This window comes from Lepisosteus platostomus, chromosome 20 (assembly GCF_059453375.1).
Source record: "Lepisosteus platostomus isolate fLepPlt1 chromosome 20, fLepPlt1.hap1, whole genome shotgun sequence".
Classification (NCBI taxonomy): Eukaryota; Metazoa; Chordata; class Actinopteri; order Semionotiformes; family Lepisosteidae; genus Lepisosteus; species Lepisosteus platostomus.
Window position 1 is genome coordinate 326250 of NC_142630.1, and position 17314 is coordinate 343563.

Here is a 17314-nt window from a genome sequence, read left to right on the forward strand (position 1 = left end):
TCAGGTGCTGTGGTGTAGTACCCAGTACCCCATACTGATCACTTGAATGGAAGCAGAAGTTTGTGAATACTGTGCCTAGTCTCTCCTGATGACTTCAGCCACTTGAGTTGCCTGAACTGTTTTCTTTCAACTTTTCTTTGTCACTTGCCTTCTCTGTCAGACCTAGGAAGCTGCACAAAAGGGTAACATCACCAGCTTTTCTCACACAGACCTGGTAATCAGGTTTCCAGGATAGCACCACAAGGTGCTGTTGGTTTCAGGCACCAAGAAACCCAAAATGAAGGCGTTCTTGGATATGTAACCATGTTTGTGACAAGGTCTGTCCCTGGAGGTGAATGGCCTCTTCCATTGTGGTTTTAAATGGGAGTAATAATGGAATGGCAACCAGTGTTGAGTTCAAATAATTAGATTGTTCTTCATAAATCATAGAACCTCAAACAGGTCCATTGTTTGTCATATGTTAGCTGTGGGCTCCGTTCAGCTGTGGACACAGCAGTTTGCTGCTACCTGTATGTGTATGATGAAGTATGTGTACATCAGAGGGGAAGAATGGACTCTGAGAGCGAGACCCTTTCCCATTCTGATGAAAGTTATTGTCCTGAGCCTTTTAGCATCAATATCAACATATTTTATACACTGCGGAGATCCAGTGTCTGCAACAACATTTCATTTACCAGCAATTTTCAAATTTCTGCATCCATTTCAACTGCACCAAAAAAGATACATTTGTTATAAACATTTTATTCTTAAGCTGTATAATTTCGTGAGTTGTATCAGTTGTAGCTGTACCATTTCTGACATAACTTCTGAAAAATAAAATGTCAATGTTGCAATTAAAAAAACAAGACTGGATGTCTAGGGCACCAGGACTGCTGGACTGGCTACAGGCTGTGACTTGCTTTTTATAACAGATTTTACTGCTCTCCTATCAATAGCCCTTTGGCAAAGCCTGCTGCAGTGGGGTGGAGGAATTTGCGTGGAATGACTAAAGTTTTCTAGAAGGCTGTGTCAGTGACCTCTCTATTGTGTGGCTGCTCTAATTCCAGCATGGCCTAGTCACCTGTTCACTTGTCACTAGATGGAGATATAGGAAGAAAAAGACAGAAGGCATATACTGTACAGTACATGTTTAGAGGACTTTTGCCTTGTGTTAATTATTTGCTAATCTTGGATAGCCAAACCTCACCCGAGTGCCATGTATCATCATTCATTTATTTGCATAATTTTGGCGCTGGAATGGAAGAAATTTAAAAGCCACAAAGGCACTGTGGATGTTAACAACTGTCGCTTTGTTTGCTTATGAGATACTTCTGGATGTTTTCTTAACAAGGTTTCATTCTAATTCTCTAAAGAAATTAAAACATCAGGTAAAAATAAATTATATTTTAAGGTCTTAAAAAAGATGTTTAAGGTACACTACAATTCAGATGGCTTTTATTGATTTTAGCAATTTTACATTAGTAAAACCCCCACAGTTAATAATGATTGTTTTCAATAAATATGAAGGTGCCTGATCAGACCAACACAGTGCTTTCACTGTCAGGATGATCAGGTGTTGTCTTGTGAGACCCTGTGTGCCACGCAGTTGTGAGGCTCTGTTTAACACTCTCATATTGTTTGCTCATTCTGATACCTTTGGGTCTTAAAGTGATGAACAATCTCACAGATATTCTTCTAAAGAAAATCTTGAAATCAGCAGTGATAACATGCTAATGCACACAAACCTATGCATATAAATATTTTAATCAATATATTAAATAAAAATAGTAAAATAAATAGTCAAATAAAAATCATAATAGGACAATTGATTTCTGAAAACATGAAAATGTCAACTGATATCAAGACTGACATCAGTGTAGTATGTTTTTTATGGTTTTGAAAAACACCATAACATATATACCAAGCAATATATGAAGGGCTGTTAATTTTAAGTGTTTTTCACAATATGAAAGCTCTACAATGATGCTGAGTCAGTGTTATCAAGTAATTGTATAGTAATACACTTTGTATTTGTATTTACAAATTGAGGATGACAGATTAAAAATAGAAAGCTATAGAGTTTGGTCTAATTATTATTATACAGTAATAATAGTCCCACAAGAAAGTGCTAGCACTGACAACTTTGCATGAACTCTTCCAATTTACAGTTTAAAAACGTGTATGCATTCACAGGCCTTTTTGTCTGAGAAGAGAAAATGTACTGTAAGTGAAACCTTTTGTTTTTGTAATCATCATAAGATGCATTGCAATCATAGTGTATCATTTTTGATGTTCTTGCAAGATTACTCACTAGTGACTGTCAAGCAGGCACTGAAAAAAAATCTGGTCCCTGCAATAAGACAAGCACCTGGGACTAACACCTCTGCAAAATCTGTCTTGCTTAGCAAGGAACAATGTAAGGAACAGCTTTGTATTCAGATAATATTGTCTGCTTTGATAAATGTGCCCAACTTTATTTAAACTAAATTACTGCATCTGGCATAGGCTACTATTCAGCATGTGAGTTTCAGTACTTACTGTATATTATGCTCTGAGCCACAGTACTTTGGAAGGCTGTCAACTCTATTTAACAGTGGGTTTTCTACCTTTAAAACAATTGATTTGTGTTTTTTGAGGAGATGTTTTGAGATTTATTGGAGTAATAGAGATATATGTGTCAAGGGTGACAAATACATGCATATGTTGTATCTAATGTGTTTATATATCATGGATATGTACAGTATATAACTATTGGAAGAACTGAATTCACATTTTTTAAGTAAGATCAGACAGTTAATGCAGTCATATAATATAACTTCATGCTATTTGACAATAAGAATCGCATCATTAAAGGCCTTAAAAAGCAGTACGATAATTGTTACACTGAAAACCTCAGAAATTTCATAACTTTTCAGAATTAAGGAAAACATCATCTGACAATTATCAGTTGTGAAAGGGCTATTTTCTTTGTAAATACAGCAAAAAACTGTTTCCATGTATCCTTAAATAATTGATGTGTGTACAATTATTGTATACAATATATGCATTCCTCTGTATCACAATTATCCCACTGAGAAAGTAAGGTAAATCTGGACACTATACACTAAAATTGAAATTTAGTCCAGAAATTAATTTCGTCCAGTTGAAAACATTTGATCTTCTTAAAATTGTCTGGGAGTAAGGCTCTTTATTGTCTACTCTTAAACTTTTTCTTCATATCAGCTATTTCAGTTAACAAGCCTGAGCTCAGGTGGTGCTGTCACTTGGAGGAGAGGACCAACTGCTCATTCTTGCATTGACCTGTCTATTGTTACATGTCTCTGTTGCCGAACTAACCTTGATTTGCAAGCTTGCATGTCTGCTTCACTATAATTTATGGGAAAAAAAGGGTTTAGTCCAGTGGTAGATGGAACTTGTTTAGGATTCCCCTAAGCTACCATGTCAATGAGGTTACACATTTTCAACAACAGAACATCATGGAGACTGGTAATGGGGGGAGCATAACTGGTGTTTAATTTTAAAGCCCATTTTGCACCGTATGTCAGCTTGGAATTCTTACTCAAAAAAGCCCCTGTCATCTCCACTCCTGGGTCCCTGATGCTGTTTTTCATTCAAACACTGACCTTCTCCATCAGATAGCCAGTACAGTTCTAGTCCCCAAGTGCCCTCTGCAGTCCCTGAGCATTAAAAATTCATGGTGCAAAAAGTGAGTCTCTTCTATTGCCAAAGCTAAAATGTATTTTCCTCAGAGGACTGCTTTCCCCTTTTTCTCCTCTCCCTAAGGATCCAGCAATTAAAGGGGATACAAGAAGAGGATGCACAGAGGGGATTAAGGTTTGTAATGTCTCTCTTGTAAGAGCAGGAGAGCCTTGTAAAAGCAATTCCCCAAGCTGTGCACCACAAGTTCCCCTTGGCTGGGTCATTAAATAAGGGAAAAGAGAACACAGACACATGGTAATATAATAAGAGCTGCTTTTTACCAGAACGTAGGGGAACTGACATTCATGCCACCTTATAAGGAGTAACCAAAATTAGTTCATTAAGGATGCTGCCCCATTGTTATAGTTTCTGTATTCAACAGCTTCTGTTTGCATCACCAAAAGTAATCATCATATTGTATAAAGTACATCTATCCATTGTCTGCTTTATCCTAGCAAGGGTTGCAATAAACTGGAGCCTGTCCTGGAAACACAGGGTCCACAGTAAAACTGCAAACTGAATGTCAGTTAATCACAGGACACAAGTACAGTTTAGAAATACCAATTAACCTAGTCAGTGTACTAAAGTTTTAGAGGATGGGAGGAAACTAAAACGCCTAGCAAAATCCTTTGTGACAAACTCTTAAAAAAGGTGCCGAACCCAGAACTCAAGACATGCCACAGTGCTGTTCCCATTCCATACAATATAGTGTTCAAAATCTAGAATAAAGAAAAGACATGTAAAGAACGTGCATAAAAACTGCTGTGCACAAATTTGAACCCTAGTTGCACAGTTACAGCATTGCTACATTATTAAACATTTTGAGTGAAAATAGCTGTTTGATACAGTCAAATTTTATATTTCTTCATTTTATGTGCAGTTATGTATATTAAATCTCTGTCAGAAAAGGCTTCCCTCTTAGGAATTTCAGATCCAGTTCAGTTCCTTAACAAGATAAATACAGAGCGTTTGAAATTGTTGATTGTGTTCTCCAGCAGCATGTGTGACATGTATTGAGAAAAAGTATATTATCAGTCCATGGTAGTGATCAAACACATTGATATAGGATAAAAGAAAGATGCTTGGTCAAGTGCTTGCATTAGACAGGGCAGATGTGAAAGGATGTGGTATGAGGTAAACTCATTCAGTGATGTGCTTTGCACAGCTGCATTCCTTTAGAGAAAGTATTCATTTTTTCATTACAAATGTGTCATTTTCATTGCGATAAAAGTGGAAAACACTAAACTGAACAAGCAGCATTTCTCATTAGCAGATAAGCTACTCAGCAGTTGTAGGAATCCAGTAGTTTGTATTAGCAAATCTCATGAAAAATTACAGTGTTCTACAGTAAACTATAATCTTGTAATTATATTAATACAAACAAAGTACCATTACAATTCTTTTGTCAATTACAGCTGAACTGAAACTGATATTTGGAAACTGCAATATTTCCAGCAGGCATATTTAACTTCACACAATCTACATGACATGAATTAGTGCCTTTTATTAGACATAGGAAGAGAACAAAACACAATAAATGTTAACAAAGTTACAGAATCAGGGCTTCCATTATTTTAATTTCAAAATATTTGTGTCCGCCTCAGTAAATCAATTTTTGTAAACAAAGGCAAGTATTTTAGATTTTATAGGTATACTAAAATATTTCCTGTAATTTGTCCTAGAGAACAATTAAATGCATTTGGTCTTGAAGCTTTGCTGTCAGTCTCCTTTTTTCCCTTAGTCCAAGTTGTATAAACCTCTTAATTTTAGGCTGAGAAAAAAAAACAGATTTTTTTGGTTTCTCTGGTCAGTGTATTTGTTTACTGAACTGTCAGATTTAAAATATATAACAATGATGCTGCTTAAGAGAATCTGTAATCTGATACTGTGCATCTTGAGAGATGGAGCAATGTAAGCTATCGCATGAGAATGAATGAGTTATCAGGACCAACCCAGGAGTTCAATGCTAAAGCCCTATCACCCTGCCCCTTAAGAAATAGCAGTGTAGACTGCTGTGTGTTTAGGAAACAGCCAATCTGATCTGCTGCGTAGCCTAAGATTCTAAGAATATATATTTTGTCTGTGGTGATGATGCACCGTAGCTTGTTTCAATTGATTGCTGAAGGTTTACATAAGTGTATTATCTGCGAAGGAGTCATATCTCAGACTCACAGATCTTTGTTTCTACTTACTGTATACATTTATTTCCAAAGAGGATTGCTCATCTACAGAGTTACGAATACATAACCTCCCATATGAGAGTCTTTCCTTGCATTTTTTAAATAAGAAAATACAAAACATCTTAGCATCTTAACAGTCTGAATTGAACGTATGATTTTTCTCTATGTAATTAACATTTAACATATCACAGCAACTCACATTTAGCTTTAGGTCAAAAGGTTCCAGGCCTTTCCAGTTTTGTTTATTTCATAATTTTCATAAAATAATTTAAAATATATATATTTTACAATGTCTCACCCATTCTGCAGCTACAAATCTGCTTTTCCCCTTCACAAATTTTGAAATTGCAGTCATCCTTGTAAAAACATTTTTTGTGTTTTTTTTTCATAATTATGTACTGTACACCATTCCAAATACATTGCAATACAGTTGCTAGCTACATTAAAACAGTCTTCACCATAGCACTCATCAATCAATGATTTTCAGGGAATTTGCTCTACTTTTTTGGGTTCCTTCTGTGCTTGATAGGGAATTTAATTTTGACAAGTCTCATCCAGCATAACATAGCAAAATGTGTACCCCTTTCATTGTTCAAGGAAGACGTCTGTATTTGGTGCCTCTCACCTCTTCTCCGGCCACGAATGGTTCCCAAGGACAATACTCTCGTGTTTTAAGCTGTTTGCCCTCTATAGCTTTTGACTTTTCTTACCAGAACTTCAGTTTTACATTTTCTGTGAAAAACTGTTTATGCTTAGTTGTGTTCTTTTCACTGTTCACTTTAAGTTGACTTTATTGTGAATTGGATAAAATGCATTCTGGATTTTTTTATGTTTTTAAAGGGGTGTTATTTGAAAGAGTCCTCACTTTTTGTCTAAAATCTATTGTCATATCTGACAGTTAAAGAGTTAAGATGTAGGCAGAATGGGTAAAATCTGTATGAAATGTACACTGCCAGTTTTTAGCTTGGTTGTTTCTTGAGCTTTGTGATATTATCACTCTTAATTTTTTAATAATTTTGAATATTTTGGCAATGTTCCTATGGTGCATTAAAGTGTTATCGATCACATTTAGGATTTTAGAGTAGCACAATTCTACCCCCCGTTGGCTTAATACTGCATATTGGCATGGTCATCAGTTTTGAACATCTTTACCTTTCCAGCAGCAAAGCCAGGTTTCTCTAGCTGAATTTCTCTATTGTACCAAGATGGAAAATAGCAACTAACATTCATGGAGCTCTGCACTCATAATTATGAAAGCAGCTTCCCCGAGAAACTGATAGACAAGAGCTGACCTTAGGGTGCCAGCTGAAGAAGGATACAGCAGCTTATTGTGACTATTCAGATGGGTAGCTCCTTCAGCATGCATAGTCTGCAACGGAACAAGTAATGCTCACACCTGAAGAAACTTTGTGTTTTCTCTTTATTTCAGCATAGAATAAACCTATTACTTGTTCCTATTGTGACTATGCCAACTAACACCATGTTGCCAAACAAATTTGCTCAAACTCCAGGACTTTGAAACAGACACTCAGAACTCATGGCAATAGCTCCCACTATGCTAACCCATAAAAAAAAACATATTGCTAAGGACATGGCATGCTTAAGAAGGTTTAGGCTTTTTCGACCAGTGGAAACCTTTCTATGGCAATGGTTGTCGTACAGACATCTTCGATTACAGTGGAATCTAATGGACACCAATTGGGTTGGGACAAAGATCTACACAGTGAAATGTAATAACATTTAAAGAAGAATGGATTATGGAAGAGATCAAAGAAAAAACACTGGGAAAAGAGTCAAGTAGAAAACCCAAGGAAAATAAATAGTCAAAGGACAATTGTCAAAGTGTTTAAATACTTATAGTAAGATATAAGCAGTATACAGTATATCTATTTTCTAACTGCTGTATCCAATGCAGGACAGTGGGGGAGCTAGATCCTATTCCAGTAAGCAATGGGTGCAGTGCAGGTTGCACCTGGATGGGACACCAGTCCATTGTACAACACAGACAAACACACATTCCCTCGCACCAGGGTAAATGTTCCCAGTAAGTCAACTAACCTACCAGTATGTCTTTAGATGCCAGGAGAAAACCAGATCACCCTGTGGAAACCAATTCAATTGTTATGTACTGTAACTGCATGAAGGCTAACACAGAGTGATAATTGTACAGAACTAGTGGATACACAGTTTTCCAAAGAGACAGAAAAGAAGTAGAGGTAATGTACTTTACATGAAAAATAAGTGTTCAGGAATGGGGCAATAATATGAAATATGAAAATGTTTAAAAGGCTTGGTATTAGGAGTATGCTACTGACCATCAATTTCAGATAGCAAATAAAATAAAGTCTTCTCAAATGAAATCTAGGTTTTATTTATCAAGGGAGAAGTGGTTACTTAGGAAGATTTTAATTTAAATTATTGGGAAAAACCACAGGCAATGTCAGGTCTAAAACTGAAATGGTATAAATGGCTTACAATTGCTTCCTTGCTCAGTTTGTCAGAACACCAATGTACAAGAGGGAATGTCTGTACTGATCTAACATCTTTTAAATAATCAAGAGAGATTAAGGAAAACAGTGATGAGATAACTATTAGGAAACTGGAATCATAAAATGATTATATATATAGAAATTGTACAAGGAAAGCCCATAAAGATTTAATGATTTCAGTAAAACGGGTTATAAAGAAATGAGACAGATCTTAAGAGAAGCAGAACAGAGAGAAAGGATATTAAATTAGAAGAGAATGGATGGCAATTAAAAAAATCTTATTTTTAAATATTATTAAATACAAATATTTTCCTATGGCGAGAGGGCACCCATGCAGAACGAGAGATCAACCAAGATGTACTTGCAAAGGTGCAGATGGGATGAAAGCAGGATACAAGAGATATAAAAAGATTTGTGTAAGATATATTCTTTGAGAAATGGTATGAGGAATAATTGTTTTAGAGCAACTGGGATGAAAGTGACTTGGTTGATGGAACTTTGGTTAATAATTTCCAATAAATCAAAGGCTGAATGGATCGATAAATCAATTAGAACGCATATAAGGAAAAAAAAGATGATTCTTTCTAAAATTATCAAAGACCTATAGTATAAGATCCAGTTAAAGGTAATATAACAGAACTATGTTAACAATTTAGAAAGGCAGCGACATACAGTACAAGAGGCTAAAATAAATGTTAAAAGATTTTTTACGTTTACATATTTACAGACAGAACCAGTAAAAGGATTCCTACTTCAGTAAAATATCACAAGGAAAATAATTTATAATGTCTAGATTATGAAAAGGAAATGACTGATACAGTATTTTAAATTAATGTTCAGGTGATTAGCTACTGTATGAGGACACAACCAACATGTCTCTTAGACTGAGGAAAGACTTAGTTTTATATTAAATAAGCATAGCAGAGTTAGAAGTGCTACAGGTACTATGAAACAAAGTAAACACAAACTAATACACAAATACACAAACTACATGGAAACTCAAGTGAAATACATTTAAACTGAAGAACAAGGGGAACAGGGATGTACAGTAGGAGCCTAGGAGAAATACCCACCTATGGTGCCGAACCGTAAAACCTGTTTTCATTCAACAATTGGATTTATGTGATTTTCAGATTACTGAACTGCTGGCAATCAAATGAAAAACCCCTCCCATTTATAATATTTCTTATTCTTATGATTTGGTGGTCAGTTTACAGCTTCATATTGGTGTAGATACAAGCACATTTATTTTCCAAAATGGTAAAACATTGAAAGTTATAAACTGGAGACTACTAAATACAGTACCTTAGGTTTTTCTCCAGTCCTTAATACATGTATTACTTATTGTAGCTTCAGAAACACATATGAAAAATTGCACAGTTTGTAAAAGTATATTTGTTTGAATATTTGCCTGTTACTGCAGGATACATGAGACTGTCTACTAGGAGTACCATCATGTAATAAAATAATAACTTATATGAGTTTCTCCCTGGACATATTGTTTTCAGAGCAGGGTGACTGTCAAAGGCAGTAAGTGAAAGTCACAATCACCCCCTGATCTCTGTCATGATCTCAGGATACCAGATAATAAATTAGTATAACATTTCCCAATAAGGAGCCGACAAACTGAGGAACATTTTACATGCTAACATATAAAATAATGCAATTCCAAATGCAATCAGTCTACATAATGTATACTTACTGTATGCTGACACCAAGGCAAAGTATGGTAGGATTTAATTGTAACTTAAGTTGCTGCAATGCCAGCTGGAACTGAAATACAGTTGTAAATATATTTATAGACTGTAATATTATCCATCGATCAGCAATGCAGGAGAGCAGATATAATCCATATGTATGCATTTGTTTATGTATTGCAACAAACTTGTTTTAATCAAAAGTATTACAAAGTATTTGCCAGGGTGCATTCTGAGGTTTCTGAGAAGTAAGGTTGTTATCATAAGAACAGTATGAATTAAAGGAAAGGGAGATTCTCATGACAGCTGTGAGGTCCACAGTCTTAAGGCCTCACAACAATTACCATCCCTTGTACCTTACTGTCACTACTAAAATTAAATGTTTAACAACATTATAACAAGTACTGAGAAAATAAGATTACTATTAACATTCTACAGTTCTTTATGAAAAGAGCAGAAAGGATAACAAATAAAGGGAAGATGAGGAACAAAGTTCACAACGGATACAATAGAAAATACAAATTTGCTATAGTTTGACTGACATATTTTAAGGGAACTACTTGAAGTAGTGGGAAGCACTTTGGCACAGAGTTCTATTTGAATTCATGTAACTAAATTAATATTAAAAAGTAAAGTAAAAATATTTTGTGTTAGTAAAATTCACAAATAACCCCAATCAATTAGAGCTAATTTTAGTTCTATTAAGTATCTAGCCATGCATAAAAAATACAGAAAATAAGTAAAGCAACCCCTCCAATCATATGTATATGATTCATATAGAGTACTACTGTACATCTCTCCTGCACTGGAACTCCAGTCAGGTTTAGTCTGTTAAGAATGTGCTTTTGCTCTGCATTATGATTATGGATGTTAGTTTTTGTAGTTTCACAATGATCAGATGACATACCATAATCCTTTAAAGTGTTTTTTTAGATTCATAAATATATCTGTTTCACTGGTCAAAGTTAGCTACATCATGATGATGACCCCCTAATAAGATGGAAAAGGTTTCTCTAGCTTCCTGAGCTAGACTCCAGCTACCCAGTGGCCCTGTATTGGATATAGTAGAAAAACAGGTAGATGAAGAACACTAGCCCACTATGGACAATAGCCCATCATACAGCACACACCAGGGTGAATTTTTGCGGAAGTCAGTTCACCTTCTAGTATGCTTTTGGTTTGTGGGAGGAAACTGGAGCACCCAGAGGAAACACACACACAGGGAGAACATTCAAACTCCACACAGACAGCACCACAGTCTGGAATTGAACCCGGGGCCCCAGTGCTGCAATGCTAACCTCTGCACCACCATGCTGCCCCGTTGTGAAATGGCAAAACCTAATTAAGAGTCGTACCCATAATATATATTCACACCAAATATCTCAATTTTGTTTGATTTGCATGTGTTGTAAAACAGCATAGCTTCCAGGTAGATATTTAGAGCCTGTAGCTTCCCCCAGCTGACTAGTGGTTTGAGCAGGAGAGCAAAAAGCCCTATATTGTTTAATACTTTCAGTATTCCATGAGGGTGTTAATTGTAAGGGAGGGGTAAAATTGTGGAATCCTCCCTTTTGTTGTTGGCTGGCCCCACCACCCCTTGCCCAATTCATACAGCCTAGATTAACTGGTACAGCACAACCAAATTGTCTCCAAAATGTGTGCGCCCTGCAGTGGATTGAAATCTTATCTTGCCCTTCATCTGCAAGGATAGATCCTGGCTTACAATGATCTTGTACTGGACCTGTGTCCTGTGTCTTTACAAGTAGCAACAGCTTACAAGCCTGCTAGAGCAGCATACTGTACCTCCTAGAGTAAATGTGAGCTTGAGCGTGAACTGTGTGTATTTAATTTGTGCCCTGTTTTGTTTTGGAGGGAGAATTATGCTGTATCATTACAGCAAATTTAAAGTATTAGTTATATGGCGTGACCTTATGTAAAATACAGAGAAAAAAGCCGATTTTCTTTATAAACATAAACTCCTTGCTTTGTTTATGGTGTAACTTTAGACGACTGGTAGCTGTTGCAATGGCTTGCTATGGTGATTTATTGTGCTATAAATCAGACTTTGTCTTAATTACGACTGTATCGAATACTAAGTCCCATACTGCTGGAAAGTCTATATTTAGAGTTGCCAATGGCATTTTAAGCATTTATAAAGTGCATCTAATTCCAGAGTGTAACAGTATAAAATTCCTATAAATAGTATTTCAAGTAAAGAAACATTGTCATGTGAGGGTGTACAACTTACAAACTATAAATGCTTACCAAAGTGATTAGCTGAATTTCCCAACTAATACAGTGAACTAAACTTTACCTAAAGGGAAATTAAAATAATTTAGTTTACATGAACTGTTTATACTCAATTCAGTTGAAATTTATTGATAGAATGTATACAGCGTGAAGTGTTTTATTTTAATTAACCGACCTTTTGTGAATGCATTGTGTAAGGCCTATTATTTCACTCAGAATTAAGTGATATTAATAAGTGTTTATTAAAATTGTCACATATTAACTAAAAATATATCAGGTGGATATGTGTTTTTATATCCAAGAGAAAAAATAAAAATCACAAATATGAGCGTGCAAAACACAAAGATAACACAGTTATTTATTTATATGATTGTGTTCAGAATGCAAAGCTGTAGTCTCTTTCCCATTTTGATACTAACAATGACATGGTGATGTTTTCATATACAGTATGTAGTTCAGCCATTAACCTGCTTTGACTTTGTAACATTATGTCATAAGTCTTTGGACACTTGTTTTACTCATTGCAAATACATTATTTTATTCAATTAAGTTCTGTTGTTCTTTAGAAAAACAAATAATCAACCAGCCTTATTCATTCAAAATCAACAATGATATTCAATGATATTTGTGTGGTAGAAGTTGAAAAAGAAAGGAAGGAGATCCATAACAACATTACTTCAATACATAAACTTCAGTTTAGTATGAAACTACGGAAATGAAAGCAGAGACCACCCCTTACACCAGCTCATGTGTTTGAGTATACTGTATATCCCTCTCCAGTCAGGCTGTAATATGAACTAGCTTGAAGATCCAAAACACTTTGAATTGTTCAAAATCATTCAGTTTCTTTATTTAATTAAAATTTCCTGTATATCTAGACTGGCTTTCTCAGGAAAAAAAAAACAAATGAAAGAAAAAGAAATACGGATTTTAACACATCCCTCCTCACTAGCAGTGATCTCTAACATGCTATTACAGAATGCAACGGCTAAGACTTAATTCATCTTAAGTCTTTAGGTATAGATGTCACACACAAATAGATATTGTGTGTAAATGTTTATTTTGGTTGTATACATCTGAAGGATGTGTCGTTACCAAGCTGAACTTTTACATATAGTGTACTAATGTGTCAATATTTTCAGCCTTGCTGTAAAAAGGATAAGTGGGCAGCTTTGTGCTAGTGGGGCTGTTTGCAAAGAAAGCATAAGATAAGCATTGTTTTATATTGTTTTATCTGAATTTCTTACCCCAAAAAAGCCTTTTATTGAGTATGTCTGTACCTCACAGAATTGCAGAGAGAAACATGGGAAAACGGTTCACAATTCCTATTTCAATTGTCAGTGTGAAAGGGGCTACAATCTTTGTCATTCGTGGGCCCAGTGAGAACTTGTCAGCCAATACTGATGGCAGGTTTTGAAGAAACTGGACTAAAGCAGCCAAAAACATATCTGGCCATCCCCAAAATAATTTTATACCAAATCGGCAACAGATTTACTGTATTCATTCATATGGGAATTTTTTTTCTTCTAGTAAAAGTATTTGTTATTAAATAAATGTCTTCCTTTTTGTGACAGGGAGACTATTAAGGAAAATGGTCTGCTAGTTATCTTTATAAACAGCATTATACATTCAAACTGAATCAAAGACCTAGCACCTTGACTTTAATTGTCTGTATAGAAGTGATTTTGGCACATGCAATCTGAAAAACTGTCTTTGAAAGACCTCTGTATCCTGTCCTTTTGTTATTACTTGAAGACCATAAACAAAGCCTACTGACAGCATCTGGCTAGCCAGTAAGCTTCTGAAACTCAGGAAAGGAAGTCAGGCAGGCTGAAGGTCCTGCTTTATCAGGAGCTGGGCACTCACACAGTACAGTGTGGAAAGCTTAGATAACCACAGGACAGCTATTACTCTACCACAGGAAGAGGAAACACCCTCAAATAGCTACTTCCATTCCTCTCCCATCCCCTGAAAGGTACCTCTGTGTTACTGGAAACCAGCAGTACCCCTTCATTCAAAGATGGGAAACATAGTTTCCTGGCAAACAGACAGTGAAAAAGAGTGTCCTATGATAAGCTTGAATATAGATATGGCAAAACAGAGACGTAGACTTTTGGTAATTTTTTGGTAATTGGTAAAAAACAATTTTAAAAATTATTTTCTTTTTAAGCACATATTTTCCCCAACTCTCCTTTTTTATTATAATGTGGCTTTACCTACAATATGCTAGTGATTCAGAAATTACCAAGACCAACTACCAACTAACAAGACTTCCAGTAATGTCATTTAGCTTTCTTTCTTGTTTTTTTTCATTCCTAGCGCTAAAAGTAACAATTTCATAAGAATATTTTTTGCCAAGTTAAATCACACTACTGGTGTAATAAATAAAGTAAATTAAAAATTCTTAACTTCAAAAACTTTACCAAATTAAACTTGATAACCTTAGCAAATAACCATTCAAGTGTTATTTAATATGAAAAAAGTTTAATATTCAAATAGAAATGGTTAGTTTCTTTTTTAACTTTTGTAGGAGGAAAACTTGCACTTTATCTCTTGATATTCATTTTGATTCAGAGTATCAATATTTCCAGGTTATAAAGATATCCAAAACCTAAATTTAATAGTAGTGTACAAGTTCTGTGCAGTTTATATCATTTTTATCTTTGCGTCTAATCTCAACCCAAGGCCATTACCAGCTTTCATATTAATCACAGGCAACAAATTTCTAGCTATATATGAATCAACATCTCATTTGTCATCCTTCACAGCCATTTTTGAGTGTTGTTTTTTGACTGCTTTTATACGTATTAAAAGTCTGTATTCTAGTAATCTGTGGGAGTGCTGAAACTCACTCCTGCTCCTCAACACCAAGGTCTGCTGGGTAACGGTTATGAAAATGACTATTGTTTGTACACTCAATGGTTCAGTGAACACCTACTGCTTTTTAAGGTGCAATAAAAACGTTTTTTTCTCAAGTTTAAAATTAAATTCAGTGGGTGAAGTCATATGCTATTGACATTATACCCATCAAAATGCTCCTTCTCTGACCTTCTCAAAGGAAACTGAAACCTCTTTCATGACCCAATCGGTTTTCTTGAATTTCAGTGTTTAGTCATAGATCTCTTGGTCTTATTTTTTCAATACATTGTATGCAAGTTGGTCATGTGCTACATAGTTACCAAGGCTGAGGGTAACAAACCAAACTGCTGCGTTGAGTTTCATCTCTTTGTCCTTCCCACATCAAATATCATCTCTGTCTTGTTTAACTTTGTTATTGCGTCATTTTGTTAAAATTACTGCTGTTACCTTTTTTTCTTTCTACTTAATAACATTTTGCAGTCTGTTTGTTCTGAACAAGAACAAATATTATGATTATGATAATAGTATTATGATTACTACAGGAATACATATACAGATGTATAATCTACTACAGAGCTCTGCATTTATCCATTAGACATGAATAGTGTAATTGCTGAAATGCCCCTAATACATCCAAAACTGTATATGGTATCTTGTCATGGTTACATCATTTTGAACGCAATAAAATTCCTCCATCGAGCATAACATGCTAAGGGTTACAGAGCAGCTCCACATTACTGTTATGATCTTGAACCATGTTGATTCACACATTTATCCCCCTACCAGTCCCTGTCACAGATCTGAAGTAGGAATAAACTTCTTAAAAACATATTTGGCAGCCATAAATGTTTCAGTAAAGGAAACATTTGTCTATCAGGAAATAATAGTATTTGTAAAATTTAAGTATAATTTCACTTTCTCAAGGCCACCTTTAGACTTTGACACTTCTATTTCTAAGTCCTAATTTCTATGGACATCAACCTGACACAACATCTATATTAAGACTGTTCATTTCTAAAGATTTTGTGTGGATGTATACACTCATACAACATAGCAATTGTTCTCAAGATACCATAAGAAGATTTGGCGACAGGACATCCAAACAGTGAATTTAGGATTAACAAAATATGTCATGCTTGTTTATTGTGAGATTGATTAAGATGCACTGAAAGATGAGGGGAATGAGGAGATTGAAGGTTGCTGAAACTGAATTAAACAGCACACCCCCTTCACACACACACACCCTAACCACTTCCTCTGACTCTACTCATTCCCCTCATCTTTCAGTGCAGGCATCTTAATCATCCTCACAATAAACAACTCCTCTTACAGACAGCTGAAATGGTCATACAACTCTGTACACCCTCAGCCAAAGAAAATTCTAGATTCCCCTTATCACTCCAGATTTCCCCCCCCCTTGTGTTCTCATTGCATTACCAGAGTATGTTTAAGGCAAGTGACAGAAGCGATTTTATTTATTTTCATAATAAAAATGTAACTAATATTTTTATTTAAACTAATAGTTTCTTTCACATAAATCCCCAAAGAAATTGCCACATTGAAGTGAGCTAAGTTTCCTCATGCAGTTTCTAGTCAGACATTGCAGTCCACACATACTGTATGACCTCATTAGTGTACAATAGAACTCTGATGGAAACCAACACTATAACTATAACACAGTATAACACTTCATCATTGTAATATGTATATATATATATTATAGTCCCGGTTTTAATTTCTGATCGGAGGGGTAGATGCTGCCTTTCCAGATTTTCATTTAGAAAATATCTTTTTATAACAGCACACTTCTTGTAGTGGAATCAAGATATCTTAGTGTATGGTGTGACTAGTGACTGTGACCTAAGGATATGAACACACTGTTATGTATACTAGAATATCTTTAAGTTTTAGCTAACTGACATATCACTCATTTTGTTACAACTGTATCTCTGTCTTAAGATCGATTGATATAGAGGAAGATCATCTGTAATCTACAAACATCTCTGAGGTTGGCAAGGTTGTGTAATATATGTTGGTCAAAACAGCTAAAATATGATACACTGTAGTGTGTTCATTGTTTTATGAATTACCTTTGCATAGCATGCAAAATTTAGGTGTATTTAGTGACAACCAGAATACAACCAGTGGTTGCAATCTGGAT